The sequence below is a fragment of the Dama dama genome, chromosome 12 (genome assembly GCF_033118175.1).
Source record: "Dama dama isolate Ldn47 chromosome 12, ASM3311817v1, whole genome shotgun sequence".
NCBI classification, from domain to species: domain Eukaryota; kingdom Metazoa; phylum Chordata; class Mammalia; order Artiodactyla; family Cervidae; genus Dama; species Dama dama.
Window position 1 is genome coordinate 90,201,827 of NC_083692.1, and position 20,383 is coordinate 90,222,209.

At 46.0% G+C, this 20,383-nt stretch overlaps 1 long non-coding RNA gene across 1 annotated transcript; it reads left to right on the forward strand.

Annotated features, from left to right (window-relative positions):
* The first annotated feature begins 395 nt into the window (after window positions 1-395).
* LOC133066728 (uncharacterized) lies at window positions 396-6,845 on the forward strand. Its single transcript, XR_009695195.1, has 3 exons — window positions 396-4,582; window positions 4,843-5,026; window positions 5,182-6,845. It is a non-coding gene; the product is annotated as an uncharacterized LOC133066728 (long non-coding RNA).
* Window positions 6,846-20,383: the final 13,538 nt, after the last annotated feature.

Below are 20,383 nucleotides of genomic sequence, written 5' to 3' on the forward strand. Positions count from 1 at the left end.
GTGTGGATAACTTAACATTACTAAAAACAGGATGTCACTTTATGTCTTAGAGCACCAAATCTGCTTGAAAAATAAGTACAGAAATGAAGACCAGCTAAAGGAGAGCAAGCAAAAGCTCTCCAGATCTTGCAGGGGCGTCAGCCACCGTCACAGGTGCTTGGCAGACTCAAAGGCAGGCAAAGGAGTAGAAGAACTTGATAGTGGGGGGTTATGTTCTGATTGGATGCTGCTGCCATGAAGAAACCCATTTGCAGGCTAACAGGCTAACTAGATGCAGGCATCCCTTGTGGTTTGTATAGGTAGAGATTTAGCTTTCTCTGCTTAGTCCTAAATTGGGGGGGGGGGGGGGGCAAAAATTAGGGAAGCTATCAGTTACTAATCAAATTCTGGCTATTTTGAGTCAATCACTACAAAGGTGGTTGTTTGGATTCCTGGGCTGGTTGCTTCATGTTGTGGGTCAGAGTTCTTTTATTTTGTGTGTTTTTGATTGTCGGCTTGTAGGATTTTAGTTGCCTGACCCGGGAGGGATTGAATCCAGGACCCCAACAGTGAGAGTGCCAAGTCCTAACTGGACTGCCAGGAAATTCCCCAGCATTCTATTTTCATATATATAATCTGGCCATTGTCCACTTATTTCAGTATCTCATGATGATACTTGTATGTATCTACCTCCTTTACTTTAAAAAAAAATAGAAACTGCTTGAATTCATCTTAGTTAAGGGCATAATGTGCACAGAAACATGTTCTGCTTTTGGAAGGTGTTTTAGCATAAGAGACACAGAAATAAGTATATGCATCAGGCTGGGGGTTCCAGGAGATGTGATCAGAAGAAGCCATCTTCCTGGAGAATAGTGGGAAATGCCAGATCCTCCACGTTCATCAGGCTTTGAAATCTGCTGGGAGATTAAAGTCAGCACAGCGTCTTTGGAATCACTTTGCCAAATGTTGTTTTCTTTGACAGCAGGGCCACTTCTAAGGCTTGGATTTGAGGGCTGGTGAAATGGGAAGTGGATCGTCTGCTCATATAGCTGCAACTAATACCCAGACTGTTCCATGTTCCCATGGGATTCCAAGTGCCACAGGGCTCCCTAATATACAGTGGAGACACAGAACGGATGTCTCCACTAAAAGAATGCTTGGGTATCACCTAACCTGCTTTCTACCACCTCCCTGTAGAATTCTTTAAAAAAAATTTTAAAAAAAGATTTAGAAAATGTATTGGTTTTCTGTGGCAGCTGTAACAAATTATCACAAACTTAGTGGTTTAAGCAACACAATTGAATTTGTTCACAGTTCTGGAGGTCAGAAGTCTGGGTGGGCTTGGTGAGGTTTTTTTCTCAGGGTATCACAGGGCCAGAAAGCAAGCATTGGCTAGCTGGAGCTCGTCTCTGCGACCTCTGGGAAGAATCTGCTTCCAAAGTCTTTCAAGTTATTGGCAGAATTCAGTTCTTCGCAGCTGTAGGTCTGAGGTTCCGGTTTCCTTCCTGGCTGCTAGCCAGGGGCCACCCTGGGTTCCTTCTCAAATGGCCCTCTATCTCCAGCTCAGCAAGAGCATGTGGAGCCTTTTCACACTCCAGTCTCTCCGACTTCCCCTTCTGGGCTCTAAAGGACCCATGTGACTGGATCAGGTCCACCCAGATAATCTCCTTATGTTAAGGCCAATTGGCTTGGAGCTTTAGTTATATTTGAAGAATTCCTTCACAGAAATCTGAAGATTAGTGTTTAATTGAATGAATAACCAGGGGACAGGAATCTCAGAGAGGCCATCTTAAGATTTGCTTACTACATGTTTTATATTACAAAGAAATTCCGAGCAGAGATAGACTCTTAAACCAGTTCTAGGTAATGTGTAATTATTACGTGAAGGTAGAGAAAAAAGATGAACATTTTTCTAACCATCTATATATTCATTGTTTAAAAGAAAATTCCTGAAGGTATAGGGACTTCGTTCTCATTTGCAAAAAAAAAAAAAAAAAAAATCCAGGGCAGATATTCTGATTGGTGGGTGGCCTCCCTCTCCCCAGTGATTCAGAGACCCCCAGGTTCCATCTGTGTTGTAGCTCCCCACTTCCCTAGGGCCACTGCCTGCATCCAGTTGGTGCAAGATGAAAGAACAGGAAGGACATGCATCTCCTCTTCAAGCCTCTGTCTAGCGGAATCACACATTACTTACAATCATTCGCTTGGTGTCAACTAGTCACATGACTGTGCCAAACTGTCAGGATGCTTGAAATATAGTCTAGCTGTGTATTAATGAAGAAGAAGAAATGGATTGGTGAATAGTAGTACTCTCTGCTTCAACCTACTGTGTGCTGGCGCCTTACATAATTCTCATTTAATTAACACCACAGCTCTGAGAGAGATATTGGTCTGCTCCACAGAACTGGGAACTGAGAGCCAGAAATAGAATTTCCCCACGGTTCCACAGCTGTTGTGTGAAGGACCTAAGCTAGGATCTGTATCCTCTTTGACTCCCAAGCTCTGTTTCCAGTTGACATATTCGTTCTTCTATAGAGTGTTTGGAGATTAAGGTCTTGTTTAGGGATGGGTTGGTTGAATTATAATTTGATTATCATGACTGGTTTTCTCCAAGTGAATCAGAGTTACCTAAGTGGGTTGTTTGAAATCATTAGTTTCTAATCCCACCCACTAAAGTTTCATTCAGCCAGTCTGGGAGTGGGAGGGGAAGCACAAATCTGCATAAAGTGAGCTTCTTGGGTTATTCAGATGTGTTGAAATGTTTGTAATATGCCAGTGCAGCCAGCCCTTCTGGGATAGGGAACATGAGGAGGTGAATTCCCGCTTGTGGTCTGGTAAAGTGCCCCTTGCTGGGATTTGCGGTTCTGATCTGTTTATGAAATTCTGGGGCCTCTCCAGAGTAGCTTTCCCTGCCCCACTCCAAGGAATGAGGTCACTGGGAGGGATTTTTTTTTTAATGGTAACAACGTGACTGAGTGAGGTCAATTGCATGCCTGTCTAATTATCCTATTCTCTGCCCAAAGCCCACCCATCTGAGCCCTGCAATGCTCAAGTTGGGGTCACTGTTGGATTCCTCTAACAGCCTCCTTCAGATGCGTAGAACTTGAACTCAGCTTCCTATCATCTGTGAAATCTCGTGTCATTGGTGGTGTTTCTTGCCTGCGTAGCTTGTTGAGCTGATTTCTCACCCTGTCTTCGCTGAGGATGAAATGCTTGTAGGCTTGTGCTAGAAGGGCCTGAGAAGGAAGAAAAGCAAGATGCTGCCTACTGTTGGGAGCTTGCAGCCTAGTAATGGTAGGGTAAACCTACCATTAATGAGAGAAGTACTATTTACAGAAGGAGTTTACATATTAGCTTATTTACTTCTCACAAACAACCCTGAGGAACGGGCAAAAACCGAGGCTCAAAGATGTTAAGTAAATTAGTGACGATGACTCAACTAACTAGTGGTGGTGAAGCTAGTATTTGAATCCAGGTCAGTTTGATTCTACAGCTCATGTACTTAAGTTACTTTGATTGAGGGAAGAGGTCCATACCCTAATCCCCCAGAACCTGTGAATGTGACCTCTGAAGTAATGAAGGTACAGATCTTGAGATGACGAGATCATCCTGGACCATCCAGATGGGTAACACGTGTCCTTATGAGGGATACACAGAGGAGAAACACATACAGAAGAGATGTGACAACTAGGCAGAGATCGAAGGGTGATACAGCTATAAGCAAAGGAATGCTAACAGTCACCAGAAGCTGGAAGATGTAAGGAATGTTTTGTCCCCTTGAGTGTGGAGGGCCCTACAACACCTTGATTTCAGGTTTCTGTACTCCAAAACTACAAGAAAACAAATTTCTGTGTTCTAAGCCACTGGTTTGTGGCTGGCTTTTGTTTTCAACAGCAGTCACAGGAAACTAATACACTCTATTTAATTTCGTCAAAATCCTCAGGGAACATATAATTCAAGGATGAATTATGTTGTGTGCTGGAGGATTAAAAAATGTTTGAAAATCAGAGCAAGAGACCCCTGAAATTGGGGGTCAGTTGGCCCTGTGTAATTATCTGTTAGTACCTCTCCCTGCGTCAGGCTTCCATCATCATCGCCTTCATCATTTCTGTACTGCTGACTGCCTAATATGTGCCGGGCACCAGACTAAGTGCTTTTCCCGCATCACCTCCATTAAAACGCCTGTCAGTTCTATGAGGTAGGTACTAGTGTTAGCCTGTTTTTCAGATGAGAAGCCTGAGGCTCGGAAAGGTAATTTCCCACCTGTGGTTGTACACAGAATAAGTGCCCGTGGGAGGCAGGAACTCTGGTCTGTCTTGCTCCTGAGTCTCGGCTTAAGCAGTTTCCTGCACCATCTTCCCTTTTAGTAAATTCTTACACATGCTTAGTCATTGTGATTACGGGCTCCACCATTTTGGGAGGCCGGGGCCAGAAGGGTGGGCTGACCGTGGTCTCTGCGAGCCCAAGTCCTCTAGGCTATGGCGTGCCTCTCCAGGCCACGGCAGGCGTGACTCCGCAGATGTTTGTTAATGATGGGACAGGATGACAGCTGAACTCGGGCTGCGTCACAGCCGTTGGAGACGCATATGACATCCTCTTGGAGGTAAGTCACTGGTTTCTGCATTGTGATATTGGGCTGCTACTCAGGGTGTGAGAGAAAGCAGGTGAGCACTGCCTCTCACCCTTGCCTCACCCCCAGGGCATGGAGGTATGGCATGTAGATCCCCGTGAAGGGAATGGGGAATCTGGACTGAAGTTCCCTCTGGGCTGGTGATGATCTGGACTGACTGACCCTGTCCCACTCTCTGTTCAGCTAGAGGAAGGGGACACGAGTCTAGATTTTCATTTCTGTTCCTTTTTTAGAAGCTGTCAATGTTATGGATTAAGACCCAGGTAAACTATCTGCAGTGCAAGAGAGAATGGAAAATCCTTGGCCCTGATTCTGACAGAAAGCCTGGTTTTAGAATTTGAGAAGGTGATTGGATCTCGTTTGCTTTTCTCCAAGTAGGGAAGAGACAAGACAGAGTGCCAAGCTGAGGGGCTAAAGGTAAGACAGCTGGTTTTGCATTTTGTTGCAGCCAAGAGGTGTGGTTTTCACTCTGTCCCCACTCCCCACCTCCTTCGGCAGCATGGGGTTCCATGAGGCCGGCCTGTTGATTTCTTTTACATGTGTATGGCATTGACATCTTCTATCCCTTCCAGTACCTCAGATATACAGATGACACCACCCTTATGGCAGAAAGTGAAGAAGCACTAAAAACCCTCTTGATGAAAGTAAAAGAGGAGAGTGAAAAAGTTGACTTAAAGCTCAACATTCAGAAAACTAAGATCATGGCATCTGGTCCCATCACTTCATGGCAAATAGATAGGAAAACAGTGGAAGCAGTGTCAGACTTTATTTTTTGGGGGGCTCCAAAATCACTGCAGATGGTGATTGCAGCCATGAAATTAAAAGACGCTTCTCCTTGGAAGGAAAGTTATGACCAACCTAGACAGCACATTAAAAAGCAGAGACATTACTTTGCCAACAAAGGTCCGCCTAGTCAAGGCTATGGTTTTTCCAGTGGTCATGTATGGATGTGAGAGTTGGACTGTGAAGATAGCTGAGCGCCAAAAAATTGATGCTTTTGAACTGTGGTGTTGGAGAAGACTCTTGAGAATCCCTTGGACTGCAAGGAGATCCAACCAGTCCATCCTAAAGGAGATTAGTCCTGGGTGTTCATTGGAAGGACTGATGCTGAAGCTGAAACTCCAATACTTTAGCCACCTCATGCAAAGAGTTGACGCATTGGAAAAGACCCTGATGCTGGGAGGGATTGGGGGCAGGAGGAGAAGGGGACGACAGAGGATGAGATGGCTGGATGGCATCACCGACTCAATGGACATGAGTTTGAGTAAACTCCGGGAGTTGGTGATGGACAGGGAGGCCTGGGGTGCTGTGGTTCATGGGGTCTCAAAGAGTCGGACACGACTGAGCGACTGAACTGAACTGAACTGATCCCTTCCAGTGTGGAATTAACTTTGTGAATAGTCTGTGAAGCAGCCCAATCAAAAAGATTTCCTTCATTTATAGGGTTTTCTTTATTTGTCAGCAGAGGGTAGGAACCCCACTGAAGGTTTATTAAAGAGCCATAGACGAGTTCTAGATGGCCCTACTTGCAGAGGCTAAGTGCACTTGACTTCTATATTTTTTTTTTGTAATACTCTTTCCTAGTCTTCAGAGATTCAAGTGGGATTGAAATTATATTTACCAAGTTTAAGCATACTGATACCTTGAAAGAAGTAAATATAAGACAACAAAAATATATAGACTTTTATACAGTAAACTTAGACTCAGGGAAGTTGCATTTATTCAACAAATTTTTTTTCCGACAAAATTTTGTCACACCCCTACTCTTTATCAAATTCTAGGAATATGGAAAAGAATGAGTTTGACTTCAACTTGCTCCATCTGTTTGGGGAAACCATTGTGCAGCTGTTGAAAATCATACTTTCTGATGAGATTATGTAATGATTTCTCCAAAGTGGAGAAAAGTTAATAAAAGAATGACAGTAATAAAAATGAGGAAGCTAGAAAGTAGCTGGATTTACTACATGATATGCTATAGCCAATATTATTTTGAACTAAATTCCAAGAGAACAGTGCAATAACAAAAGTGGTACGAAATGTCTATGAAAATACTGTGGAATAAGCCCAGGAAGGATGGACAGTGCTCCAGTGGGTCCTTCTCTAAGTAAAAACAGAGCAAAGACATGAAATTGTCAAAGTGAGATGGGCAGCCTTCATCAAGTAATAGTCAATAGAAAGTTAAAAATCAGTCTTAGCGATTTATTCAGTGCCACCTCTTGTCATCTTCCCCCCCTCCCACCCCATTGGCTGCTTGGAGTTTATTGTCCACTTGGTACAAGGCACAGGGTTATGGGGTGTGAGGAAGGCTTTCAATACGGCTTGGATATTAAAGAGTGGAATTCTCTCAACTTCCTTACTGGTGTTCAGCTGTTGTGATGTGTTAGTCGACTCCGTTGTGTTCAGCTCTTTGTGACCCCATGGCTTGTAGCATGCCAAGCTCCTCTGTCTATGGGGATGCTCCAGGCAAGAATACTGGAGTGGGTTGCCACACCCTTCTCCAGGAAATCTTCCCAACCCAGGAATTGAACCTGAGTCTCGAATGGCAAGTGGGTTCTTCACCACTAGAGTCACCTGGGAAGCTGTTTCGATATTAAAAACCAAACTGCTTCTGTTGGCAGCAGCCTGCTTAGCCTTGTGGTGGGGAGGGGGGCTCCGATGAGCCCTTGGAAGGCACCTTGGAAGGAAGCCTAGCCGCTGGTGGTAGGCACTCAGGATGGGGGCCTGCCATTGGTTTTCCAGGCTGGCCACCAGGCTGCGCTTTCCCACAGCTACCTGAGCCAGGTCACAGGTGATCATGTCAGTTGCCTGGGAAATCTCCGAGTGCTCAGGCGACTCCAACACTGTGGTCGTGAGTAGGAGAGCAGCCTTTTATGAAAAGAAGCTAGTTCACCTGTGTTCTAGGTCTGCTGTGGAGAGACCTGGGTCTTGGGAGGTGGTTTCCCCAGGTTGCTCTGTACTTCCGCAGGAGCTGTTAGGGAAGTGGAGCCCAGGAAGCGCTGCTAGGAGTCATAAGTGGCCACAAGCAAGCTGCTGGAGGGGATGGTTGGCATGCTCTTGCCTGCGGATTGGTGGAAACATCGGCCACAACACTTCGCTGGCCTTGGGGTGTGATCGTGGATGGCAGCGGAGATGGGTGTGGGTGGGGTAGAGGAGGAGTAAGCCATGGAGCCCATCTGGCTAGGAGAAAGCAGGCACTGCTCCATGAACCAGATGCTTGGGGGTAGCCATCATTTTGAAATTGATAAATTAGGCATCAGTTCAGTCACTCAGTCATGTCCAACTCTTTGCAACCTAATGGACTGCAGCAGGCCAGGCTTCCCTGTCCATCACCAACTCCCAGAGACTACTCAAACTCATGCCCATCGAGTCGGTGATGCCTCCAACCATCTCATCCTCTGTCGTCCCCTTCTACTCTTGCCTTCAATCTTTCCCAGCATCAGGATCTTTTCCAATGAGTCAGTTCTTTGCATCAGATGGCCAAAAGATTGGAGTTTCAGCTTCAGCATCAGTCCTTCCAAAGACTATTCAGGACTGATTTCCTTTAGGATGGACTGGTTCAATCTCCTTGCTGTCCGAGGGACTCTTCAAGAGTCTTCTCCAACACCACAGTTCAAAAGCATCAATTCTTCAGCGCTCAGCTTTCTTTATGGTCCAACTCTCACATCCATACATGACAACTGGAAAACCACAGCTTTGATTAGATGGACCTTTGTTGACAAACTAATGTCCCTGCTTTTTAATATGCTGTCTAGGTTGGTCATAACATTTCTTCCAAGGAGTAAGTGCCTTTTAATTTCGTGGCTGCAGTCACCATCTGCAGTGATTTTGGAGCCCAAGAAAATAAAGCCTATCACTGTTTCCACTGTTTCCCCATCTATTTGCCCTGAAGTGATGGGACCAGATGCCATGATCTTAGTTCAGAAAGTAAACCTGATGCTTTTATGGGAGATGGGGCCACTTTCCTGCTCTGGATAGGATCACCTCTGGGGGAGAATGTTACATTTTTTTCTTAAAGGCAAAATGTTTGTAGGTTTTACCTCTTAACTTTGTATTTACTTTTAAAGTTGCACTTGTTCACCTATCAGTATTATGAAATCAGATATTTGGGACACTTTTTCTATAATAAAACGTTCTCTTTTGAAAAAAGAATCATACTTTCAAAGAATTTGGGGAGCCTAATCTGTAACTCTATACTGATGACACTTAAGCACATAAAAAATTGGAAGGACATTTTTCAAAATGTTAAAATGGATTGTTTTTGAATTATGGAATTGCAGGATTATTCCGCCTTTTTTTCAACATTTTTTAGATTTTCTAAAGCAAGTTGCACGATTTTGATAATTAGAGAGAAATGTCATTAAAAAAATGATTGCAGCTGATTAGCTGCAGCCCATGCTCTCTGTTGCCAGCTGATCCTCTGCCTTTGGCAAGAGATGAATTTCACAGGCCTGCAAGCCCTGCCAGAAAAAGTGCAATTACCCAGAACAAAGCCACCCTGGGGCCTGGCCAGCACCCGCTGGAGGGAGGGACGATGCAGAGAAGCCCATCTGGAGAGGGGCTGCATTGTATCTCAGGGACACCCCAAAACTGAGCTGTGCCCACCTATAGATTCCTAGATGGCATCCTAACTTAAAGATGAATTGCTGGCGCTGGACTGCCAATCGGTTGAATGCTGCCTTGACTGGGGGGCCTGTGTGCCCGCCTTGAAATGCAAGGAAACACGGCTGGGCGGAAGCTCAGCTGGGTCTGCACCTGCCCCAGGGCTGCCAGAGAGCCTCACGCTTCCCTCCTAACAAGGATCAAGCTGCCTGATTGGAAGTTCAGGCTTCTGACAGAACGTGTTGGAGACTAGGATTCCCTCCTGCTGTGTAGTCTAGTGCTGTTCCACTCCGACCCGTGACATCTGCAAGACCAAGGGGAAAGGCAGGAGCTCGGGGTCTTGAGCGGATTTGCTAAATCAGACTCCGCATTCTAAGAAGTCCCCAGGTGCCTACCGAGCAGAGCTGCCTTTGCATAGCTCTGCCAGAGTTACCTCTCAGGTGGGTAAGCCTCAGCTGGCCTGCAGGGCGAGGGGATCGGGGCAGGAAGAGGATGTCCTGAGGGTCCTGAGGAGCCCATGGGAAGCCTCGCCTTCCATCAGGTGGGCTGAAAGCAGAAGCAGCTTTGGAGGCCAGGCCCGGACTACTGGAGAGATCCCTGATAAGCGTCTGCTTCTGTGATTTAGGGCAAAGGAGGCTGGGCAAGAGCCCGTTCCAGGGCAACCTTCTCTAGGAATGTGCGGGGCTTACTGGATAATCTCTCCCTGTCTCTCGCGGGGTCTCTGGAGCCTGGTAGGAAGCAGAGGCATTATCTTCATTTTCCAGTTGGTTTTGGGGGGATGGGGAGGAGGCAAGCTGGGATGCTGCCAGCTACTGAGAAAACTAGAGCTCTTGGCGTAATGGGGCCAGCTGGCTCTTGGGACAGATAGGAAGGCTGTGTCCAGACACACCATCCTTCCAGATCTCCAGACACTTGCCACTGGGCTGCTAGAATCTCTCAGGGGCTGCTGAGAGTTACAGACTCCTGGGCCACTTTCATTTTTTTAAGGGGTGGTGGTGGTAGTTTCCAATACTTTAAAAGTACTGGGGAAAAAAGCTTAAATACTGTAGTATTTTAAGAAGTATTTACATTTTAAAACTTAATATTTAAAAACACAGACAATGTGAATATGGATTTAACACTGTATTAGTTTGCAAGCGCTGCCATAGCAAAGTACTACAAAGTTGGTGGCTTAAACAGCAGAAATTGTCTCACCATTTGGAAGCGGGAAGTTTAGGATCAAGGTGTCTAAAGGGCTGCCTTCTTTGAGGCCTCTCTGTTCGGTTTGTAGCTGGCCATCTGCTCCCTGTGTTATTGTCACATGATCCTCTGTGTTTGTGTCCATTTGTTCTTTTCTTTTTAAACCATTTCTTTACCTGAATGCACCAGGTCTTAGTTGCGGCACAGGGATCTTTGATCTTGGTTGTGTGCAGGATCTTTAGTTGAGCATGTGAACTCTTAGTTGCAGCATGCAGGATCTAGTTCCCTGGTTAGGGTTTGAATGCAGGCCCCCTGCAGTGAGAATGCCTAGTCTTGGCCACTGGACCACCAAGGAAGTCCCCAGCTGTTCTTTTCTTATAAGGACACCAGTCATATTGGATTAGGGCCCACCCTAGTGGCCTCATTTTAACTTTACTTCTTTAAAAACTCTTTCAAAATACTTTATATCCCGAAGCCCTGGGGGTTGAGAATTTTTGGAGAATACAAGTCAGCTTGTAACAAACGTTTGGAAATAACATCAAAAGGCTAAAATAAAGCCCTTTCATGAATGTAAGACCCAGGCCCCATGGCCCTCCTTCCCCCACCCTGTCTTGTACTCTATCCATAAGCCAACCAGGTAGGCAGCCTAAGGTATCTGATATTTCCTGTGTGTGTTGTATGTGGGGGTGGAAATGGAGAAAAGTTCTCTCCCCGACTCTGCGCCCCCCTACCCCACACACACCTTTAGCCTACTCTGGCTGCTTTCTGCCCTCTAAACCAGTCTCAACTATCGTCCTCATGTGGATCCCAGAAGTTTTCCCCTTTTGGTGGGAAAATCTGAGGGCTTGGCTTCAGCCAGTGCCCGTGACTGTGGCCAGGATTCTGTTGCCCCCATGCTCAGGACATGCATAACGAGAGCCCGCCCGACACACTATCTTCTGGCCCTGAGATGTTCCTCATACTGAAAGTGGTTTCCTGGGGCATTAGTCAGTAATCACAAAATGCCCATCTGTGCCGGGAGACCTGATCTCCAGACAGGCACAGGTTCCAGGTGTTTAAGTCCTGTCTGAAGCCACCTATTATAGACTGAACTGTGTCCCCTAAAGACACATTGGAGTCCTAACCTCAAGTACATCACAATGTTGATCCTATTAGAGATAAGACTCTTTACAAAGGTAATCAAGTTAAAATGAAGTGACTGGTGTCCTTATACAAAGGGGAAATTTAGGTAGAGGTATGCAGAGAGGAAAGCTGGCCATCAATAGGCTGAGGAGAGAGGCCTGGGACAGATCCTTCCTTCTTGGCGCTCAGAAGGATTCTTGGTTTCCAAGATGGATTTCCCAGAACTGGGAGACATCGGTTGTCTGTTGTGTAAGCAGCCAGTTGACAGTTCTTTGTTACAGGGGTCCTGGCAAACCGATTTGCTCCCTGATAACTCCTGCCCACCACCTCTTCTCTCCTTCGCTCAGCGCTCTTTCCCACACAGACTTGCCTTGTGCCAGGCCTTGTTCCATCCCTGGCGATGGTGCCCTGCTGAATTAGGTGACAGTCTTGGATCTCTTCAATGGCCCTGAGCCTCCTGAGGGCAAAGACCAAGCTTATGTTCCTTTAAAAAATTCCACCGACCCTTGCCCAGTGCTGGCCAGAACACCAATAAAGTCACGTTGATCTGAAGCACCTTCCTCCCTGTTTACTACTGCCATAGACTTTCTGGCATGGTTAGACTGAGAGGCTGAGCCTAATGATGGTGAATGATGGAATTCCAACTGAGCTATTTCAAATCCTAAAAGATGCTGTGAAAGTGCTGCACTCAATATGCCAGCAAATTTGGAAAACTCAGCAGTGGCCACAGGACTGGAAAAGGTCAGTTTTCATTCCAGTACCAAAGAAAGGCAATCCCAAAGAATGCTCAAACTACCGCACAATTGCACTCATCTCACATGCTAGTAAAGTAATGGTCAAAAATCTCCAAGCAAGGCTTCAACAGTACGGGAACCAAGAACTTTCAGATATTCAAGCTGGATTTAGAAAAGGCAGAGGAACCAGAGATCAAATTGCCAACATCCGTTGGATCATTGAAAAAACAAGAGAGTTCCAGAAAAACATCTACTTCTGCTTTATTGACTACACTAAAGCCTTTGACTATGTGGATCACAACAAACTGGAAAATTCTTCAAGAGATGGGAATACCAGACCACATACAACAATACCAGTACCTGCCTCCTGAGAAATCTGTATACAGGTAAAGAAGCAACAGTTAGAACCAGACATGGAACAACAGACTAGTTCCAAATAGGAAAAGGAGTACGTCAAGTCTGTATATTGTCACCCTGCTCATTTAACTTAGAGTACATCATGAGAAACGCTGGGCTGGATGAAGCACAAGCTGGAATCAAGATTTCTGGGAGAAATATCAATTACCTCAGATATGCAGATGACGCCACCCTTATGGCAGAAAGTGAAGAGGCACTAAAGAGCCTCTCGAGGAGAGTGAAAAAGTTGGCTTAAAACTCAACATTCAAAAAACTAAGATTATGGCATCCAGTCCCATCACTTCATGGCAAATAGATGGGGAAACAATGGAAACAGTGACAGCCTTTATTTTCTGGGGCTCCAAACTCACTGCAGATGATGAAATTAAAAGACACCTGCTCCTTGGAAGAAAAGCTATGACCAGCCTAGACAACATATTAAAAAGCAGAGACATTACTTTGCCAACAAAGGTCCATCTAGTCAAAGCTATGATTTTTCCAGTAGTCATGTATGGATGTGAGAGTTAGACCATAAAGAAAGCCTATCACTGAAGAATTGATGCTTTTGAACTGTGGTGTTGAAGACTCTTGAGAGTCCCCTGGACTGCAAGAAGATCAGTACTACAACCAGTCCTTCCTAGAGGAAATCAGTCCTGAATATCCATTGAAAGAGTGATGCTGAAGCTCCAATACTTCGGTCACCTGATGCATAGAACTGACTGATTGGAAAAGACCCTGATGCTGGGAAAGACTGAAGGCGGGAGGAGAAGGGGATGATAAAGGATGAGATGGTTGGATGGCATCACTGACTCAATGGACGTGAGTTTGAGCAAGCTCCAGGAGTTGGTGATGGACAGGGAAGCCTGGCGTGCTGTAGTCCATGGGGTCGCAGAGTCGGACACAACTGAGCGACTGAACAACAGTGTGGTCCTTCTGAGTGGGCTTGGGCACAGCACTGCGTCTGTTCAGGCCGAAGGTTCTTGTGACCTGGTCTCTCTGCCCTTCCAGTCTGATTCTGAGAACAAGCCCTCTTGGGAGTGGAGTGTGTCCCTGTGAGCTTGAAAGAACATCCAGGAAGCCCTGGTCTCTGGAGAAGGCCTCTGTGGTTGTGAAGTGGAGCTGGGGAAAGGGGAGGCCTGCTTGGGTTCCCGAGCCTTTGCTGCCCCCTCCTGGAAGCCTCATCTAGGTCCCGGAGCGTAAGCTGTCACAGAAACCCAGCTCTCCTCCAGGGTGCTCCTCCCCGCAGGCCCTTCTCGGAGTGTATCTGGTTTGAACTTTGACAATGACACCCTCAAAGTCTGGAGTACCAGCTGTCCTGAGGGGCAGCCCTCAGAGCTGTGCGCTGTGTTGGAGGGAGCTGAGGAGCTAGGAGCCTGGGAAGAAGACACTCAGGGGCCCCAAGAGAGCAAGAGGAGCAAGGGTAGGAGTGGCCGTTTCGAGGCAGGGAGAGGCTGAGAGTTGTGATCCCAGTGGAGGGAGTCTGCTCTGAGGATCCTGGTTGGATTTGACTTAACCCAGGCCCAGTCAAAGTGTTCTGGGGATCCAGGGTGGGGAGCAATCACGCTGACCGGAAGGGAAGCAGAGGCAGTGTAGAGAAGGGACCTCTGAGTTATTAATAGGCTCTGAAGGGTGAGCAGAGAAGCAAGGAGGTGCCGGCCTCAAAGCCGCTCACAGCCTCTCTTGGCCCTGCACTTGAAGGCACAGCCTGGGGCTGGGGAGGCGCTGGCTGGGCTGCGTCACTGAGGATGGGCTCCAGGGAGGCGCCACGGGCCGAGGGCATTTTAAAGAACAGGCCAGGTCAGGAGAGCGGCAGGAAAACACATCTGAAATATTAACTCAAGTATTTCCCCCGACTGCTGTCTCCTTCCTTCCCTGCATGCCACCCTCCCACCCCCATACTTGAGCTTTAAGCAGCCATCCTCCAGCCCCTTGGCCCCAGGTGAGGAATGTAACAGAGGAAAGCAGGACTGGCTCTCAGGTTCTAAAAGCCTAAAGCTGCTCCTGAGTGGACAGGACTCTGGATGCAGCCCAAGCGTTTGGGGCCTGGTAGGTTTGGTGAGAGTATTTCACCTGGGTGTGAGAAAAGATATCTCTGGGGTGGGGGGAGGGAGGAAGAAGGAAAGCAGTGACGATACAGAAATGGGGGCTCCTACAGTGAGGAGGGAGTGTCCTGTGAACTGGAAAGAGGCCTGGGAGGCCCCAAAGCGGAAGTGAGTTGTGTGGTGTGGTGCAGGCACGCGACGCCTGGGCCCTCAGAGCTTCCCGTCGCCGCGTGGTTCAGAGAGGGGCACGCTCCTTGCTGAGACGGCCGCCACAGAGGCCGTGGGGCTTCAGCCTCAGGAGGAACACGACCTTGAAAGGAGGGCTCGTGTTCCAGAGGCTGTGGGCTGAGGCGGCAAGTGATGTCTCAGGGGGCGAGTGGGCGGCCGCACTGCCTCCTCACCGGGTGCCTTCACAGGGTCGGTGCGGTCGGTGGGATGGCAGAGCTTCTTTCCCCTTCCAGAGCCTTTCTCCCGTCCCCTGGCTAGTCAGCCAAGCACCGATCCAATACAGCTGGGAGGCGGCTCGGCCAGGGCAAGTGAAGGCATCAGCCTGGATTACCCAGGTGGGCCCAGTGGAGTCAAGCAGAAGTGGAAGGCAGAGTCCATGAGAGAGAAGCAGCGGACGCCAAGTCAGAGATGGGGGATTTGCTGTCTCTTTGCTGGTGCAAAAGAGCCCGGGTGCAAGGCTCAGAGACAGACCTTAGGAGCTGGAGGTGACCCTGGTGGACAGCCAGCGAGGCAGTGGGGAACTCAGTCCCTTGACTGAATTGGGCCAAAAACTTGATGCACTTGGAAGACAATTCTTCCCTAAGATCTCTGATAATAGTGCCGCTTGGCCAACACCTGATTTTAGGCCCAGGAAACCCGTGTTGGACTTCTGACCCACCCAAACCGTGAGTTAATGTATTTGTGTTGTTTTAAGTCACAAAGTTAGTGGCAGTTTGTTCTAAGAGCAATAGGAAATGTTTGGATGTTGAGCCTGTATTTGAGCAGGGCGCAGAGTAAGTGACAACATGCGACCACGTCCACACACACAGGCAACCAGACTCACGGCCCTCAAAGCTCAGGGGAACTTTGACGAAATCCCAGGTTCAAGAGGTGGGTAAATTCCGAGTGGAGATTATATTTCTGCCACATTGGTGGGATGGGGGTGAAAACAAGTTAAATTCAGTGATAGGAAAAATGTGTGTGGTCTGCATACCCATGGCCTGATGAGTTTGATGGAGTTAGAATACATGTTTCCTGAGTGGCAGAGCTTCTCTGTCCAGGTCAGCATTTTCAAGGAAAGGAGCCAGGAAGAGAGAGGCAGAAAGAGGCGGCCGCTCCGAGGCAGGTCTGCAACCCACCCACAGCCTGTGCCCACGGAACCTTCCAGGGCCCAGACAAGAACGTCAGTGGGCTCTTTGAACGGCTGGGCTTGTGCTGGTGAAGCACTGGGGCCTTGTCGCTGCGTGGGAGGAAGTGCCACCTGTCTGGGGGTTCTCAAAACTGCCCAAGTTTCCGCCTTGTCTGGCTTCTCAGCTGGGAAACAGCGGGTGTTCCTGGCCCCCTGTCTGAGCAAACCTGGCAGGCAGCCCTGCAAGCAAGAAGACTGCAGTGGGTTGCCATTTCCTTTTCCAATGCATCTTCCCAACCTGCAGATTGAACCTGCATCTCCTGCATTGGCAGGTGGATTCTCTACCACTGAGCCAACTTCCAGTTAAATAAGTCACAAGGGTGTAAGTACAGCATATTAACTATAATGTTTTCTTTTTTTCTTCTAGTTTTATTGAGATATAACTGACATACAGCACTATATAAGTTTGGGCCTCCCAGGTCCTAATGGTAAAGAACCTGCCTGCCAGTATAGGAGACTTAAGAGATGTGGGCTCCATCCCTGGGTCGGGAAGATCCCCTGGAGGAGGGCATGGCAACCCACTCCAGTATTCTTGCCTGGAGAATTCCTTGAACAGAAGAGCGTGACAGGCTACAATCCATAGGGTCACAAAGAGTCAGACACAACTGAAGCGACTTAGCACACACACACTATATAAATTTAAGATGTACAGCATGATTGGACCTGCATACATCAGGAAATGATTATCACAGTAAGTTTAGTGGAACATCCATCATCTTATATAGATGCAGAATTAAAGATCTAGAAAAAAAGTTTTTCTTGTGCTCGACAACTTAAGATTTACTGTCTTAACAACCTTCATATGTAACATGTTGTTGTTCAGTCGCCAAGTTGTGTCTGACTATTTTGTGATCCCATGGACTATAGCCCCCCAGGCTGATCTGTCCATAGGATTTCTCAGGTAAGAATACTGGAGTGAGTTGCCATTTCCTTCTCCAGGGGAACTTCCTGACCCAGGGATTGAACCTGCATCTCCTGCATTGGCAGGCAGATTCTTTACCAGGGAGCCATCTGGAAGCCCTCCTATGTAACATACAGCAGTGTCAATTATATTTTATCATGTAGTACATTTTATCCCTAGTACTTACTTACTTTATAACTGGAAGTTTGTACCTTTTGACCACCTTCATCCAATTCTCCCCTCCATTCTCCACCTCTCCAACCCCACCTCTAACCACAAATCCCATCTCTTTTTCCTATTTGTTCATTTGTGTGTGTTTGTGTCTGAAGTATAATTGACCTACAATACTATGTCAGTTCCTGTTATACAACATAGTGATTTGATATTTCTCTATGTTTCAAACTGATCGCCTTAAGTCTAAGTACTCTATGTTATCATGCAAAGATATTATATAATTATTGACTGTATTACCCACACTATACATTCCCTTCCTGTGTCTCATCCGCTCTGAAACCGGAAGTTCATTCCTGTTCATTTCTTTACCTATTTCCTTCCTCCCTCTCACCCCAGCAACCTCCTGTGTGGGCTCTGTATCTTTGACTCTGTTTCTGTTTTGTTACATTTGTTTTTAGATTCCATATATAAGTGAAATCATACAATATTTGTCTTTCTCTGTTTGACTTATTTCACTTAGCATAATATCTTCTAGATCCAGCCATGTTGTCACAAATGGCAAGATTTAATTTTTAATGGCTGAGTAATATTCCTATATATATGTATATATACACACACACCACATCTTCTTTATTCATTCACTTACCATTAGGCACTTATGTTGCTTGCATACTTGGTTATTATAAATAAGGCTGCATTGAACATATGGGTGCATATATTTTTTTTCTAATTAGTGTTTTTGTTTTCTTTGGATAAATACCCAGGAGTGGACTTGCTGGATCATGTGGTAGTCCTATTTTTAACTTTCTGAGCAATCTCCATACTGTTTTCCCTAGTAGCTGCACCAATTTACATTTTCACCAACAGTGTATCAGGTTCCTTTTTCTCCACTTTTTTTTGCCAACACTTGTTATTTGTTGTCTTTTTTAATAATAGCCATTTTGACAGATGTGAGGTGATATCACATTGTGGTTTTGATTTGCATTTCCCTGATGATTAGTGATGATGAGCATCTTTTCATGTGCCTGTTGGCCGTCTGTATGTCTCAGAAAACGTCTGCTTAGATTGCACGCCCATTTTTTAAATTGGATTTATTTTTTGTATTGAGTTGTATGAGTGCTTTTTATATTTTGGATATTAACCAGTTGTATTTATTACTTGAAAATTTCTTCTCCCATTCAGTAGGTGGTTTTTCATTTTGTTAATAGTTTTGTTCACTGTGCAAAAGTTTGTTTGTTTGATGTAGTCTCATTTGCTTATTTTTGTTTTTGTTTCCCTTTCTTGAAGAGAGACATCCAAAAGACATCCAAAAACCACTAAGACTGCTGTCAAAAAAACATACTGCCTATGTTTTCTTCTAGAAGTTTTATTGCTTCACATCTTATGTTCAAGTCCTTTAGCCCATTCTGAATTAATTTTTGTGCATAATATGAGAGAGTAGTCCAGTGTGATTCTTTTGCATGTAGCTGTCCAATTTTCCCAACATCATTTACTGAAGAGCTGTCCCCTCCCCATTTTATGTTCTTATCTCCTTTATTGTCAATTAATTTGGCTCGTATCTGAACTCTACATTCTGTTGATTCATTGATCTATATGTTTTTGCCAGTACTTACTGTTTGGATGACTTTGGGCTTCTCTGGTGGCTCAGTGATAAAGAATCCTGCAAATGCAGGAGACATGGTTTTAATCCTTGGGTCGAGCAGATCCCTTGGAGAAGGAAATGGCAACCCACTGTAGTATTCTTGCCTGGGAAATCTGATGGACAGAGGAGCCTGGCAGGCTACAGTCCATGGGGTTGCAAGAGTCCCGACTTTGCAACTAAACAACAACTGTTTGGATGACTTAAGCTTTGTAGTGTAGCTTGAAATCAGGGAGTGTGGTAACTTCAACTCTGTTCTTCTTTCTCAAGATTATTTTGGCTATTTGGGGGTCTTTTGAGTTTCCATACAAATTTTAGAATTATTTGCTCTAGTTTCATGAAAAATGCCATTGATATTTTGATAGGGATTGTACTGAATCTGTAGATTGCCTTGAGTAGCATGCTCATTTTAACAATATTAGTTGTTGCAAACCATGAGCATGGTGTATCTTTTCATTGGTTTGTATGGCCTTCGGTTCCTTCTGTCAGTATCTTAGAGTTTTCTGAGTATGTGTCTTTTACCTCCTTAGTTAGAATTATTTACGTTTTAACCTCTATTTATTTGACTGCCTCGAGTCTTAGCTGTGGCATGAAGGACCTTTGTTGCATCACGTGGAGTCTTCTGTTACAGCGCACAGACTCTTTAGCTGTGGTGCAAGGCCTCAGTAGTTGCAGTGTACAGACTTAGTTGCTCCAAGGCTTGTGGGATCTTAGTTCCCCAAGCAGGGCTCAAATCCAAGTCCCTTGCATTGCAAGGTGGATTCTTAACTATTGGACCTCCAGGGAAGTCCCTGTTCTTTTTGATGTAATTGTAAATGGGATTATTTTCTCAGTTCTTCTTTCTGATAGTTAGATGTTTGTCAGGGAGTGTTTAACAGGAGGATTCCTACGTGCTGTTTCTCACAAGTCCTTTGTTTCTTTTCAAGCAGAGCATCATGCTACTCCCAGGAACTGAGGTCATTGTGTGAGACAGGCTTGGGTCTCCTTTAGTAAACATTCTCTTTACGACAAAACTGCTTAGTCTCGCCCCCTTTTCTAGAGATATGGGTTGTCTCCTGACCTTGTGACCATTATTAATTCCTTGTTCCCTTGGTAACAGTTGTTGTACATTTGGTTTTCTGATCTTTATCATTGTCATAAGAAACTTCTTGTACCACAGCCTTCATATACTCACAGAAAAATCATTAAAGCACCTTTGCTCCATCAGAGCTTAGGTCCCCGTGTCTTTTTTGTTTCTCTCTCTTCCCCCCACCCCCCCGGCTGATTCTCTGGAGCGTGGAGACCCGTCGTGCTTACTCTCCTGCCTGGGCTTCTAAGACCCTCTCGAGAAGACGCTCTGTGCCTACACCCCATCGAGAGGGCACCTAGTGCCTTCATGAGCGATGCAAGCTCTGTGTCAAGAGCTTTATTGGTTTTCTGCGTAAATCAGGGAATATCAGCCTCTTTCTCTCTTTCACTTTCTTATTGTTGACTCTGGACCACCAGGTTCTGGTCCATTAAAGGACTCCAATAGATGTTAGTGTATAGCAATGAAACAGATTTCTGTACATTAATTTTGTATCCTGTGAGCTTACTGACTTCATTGATCAGTT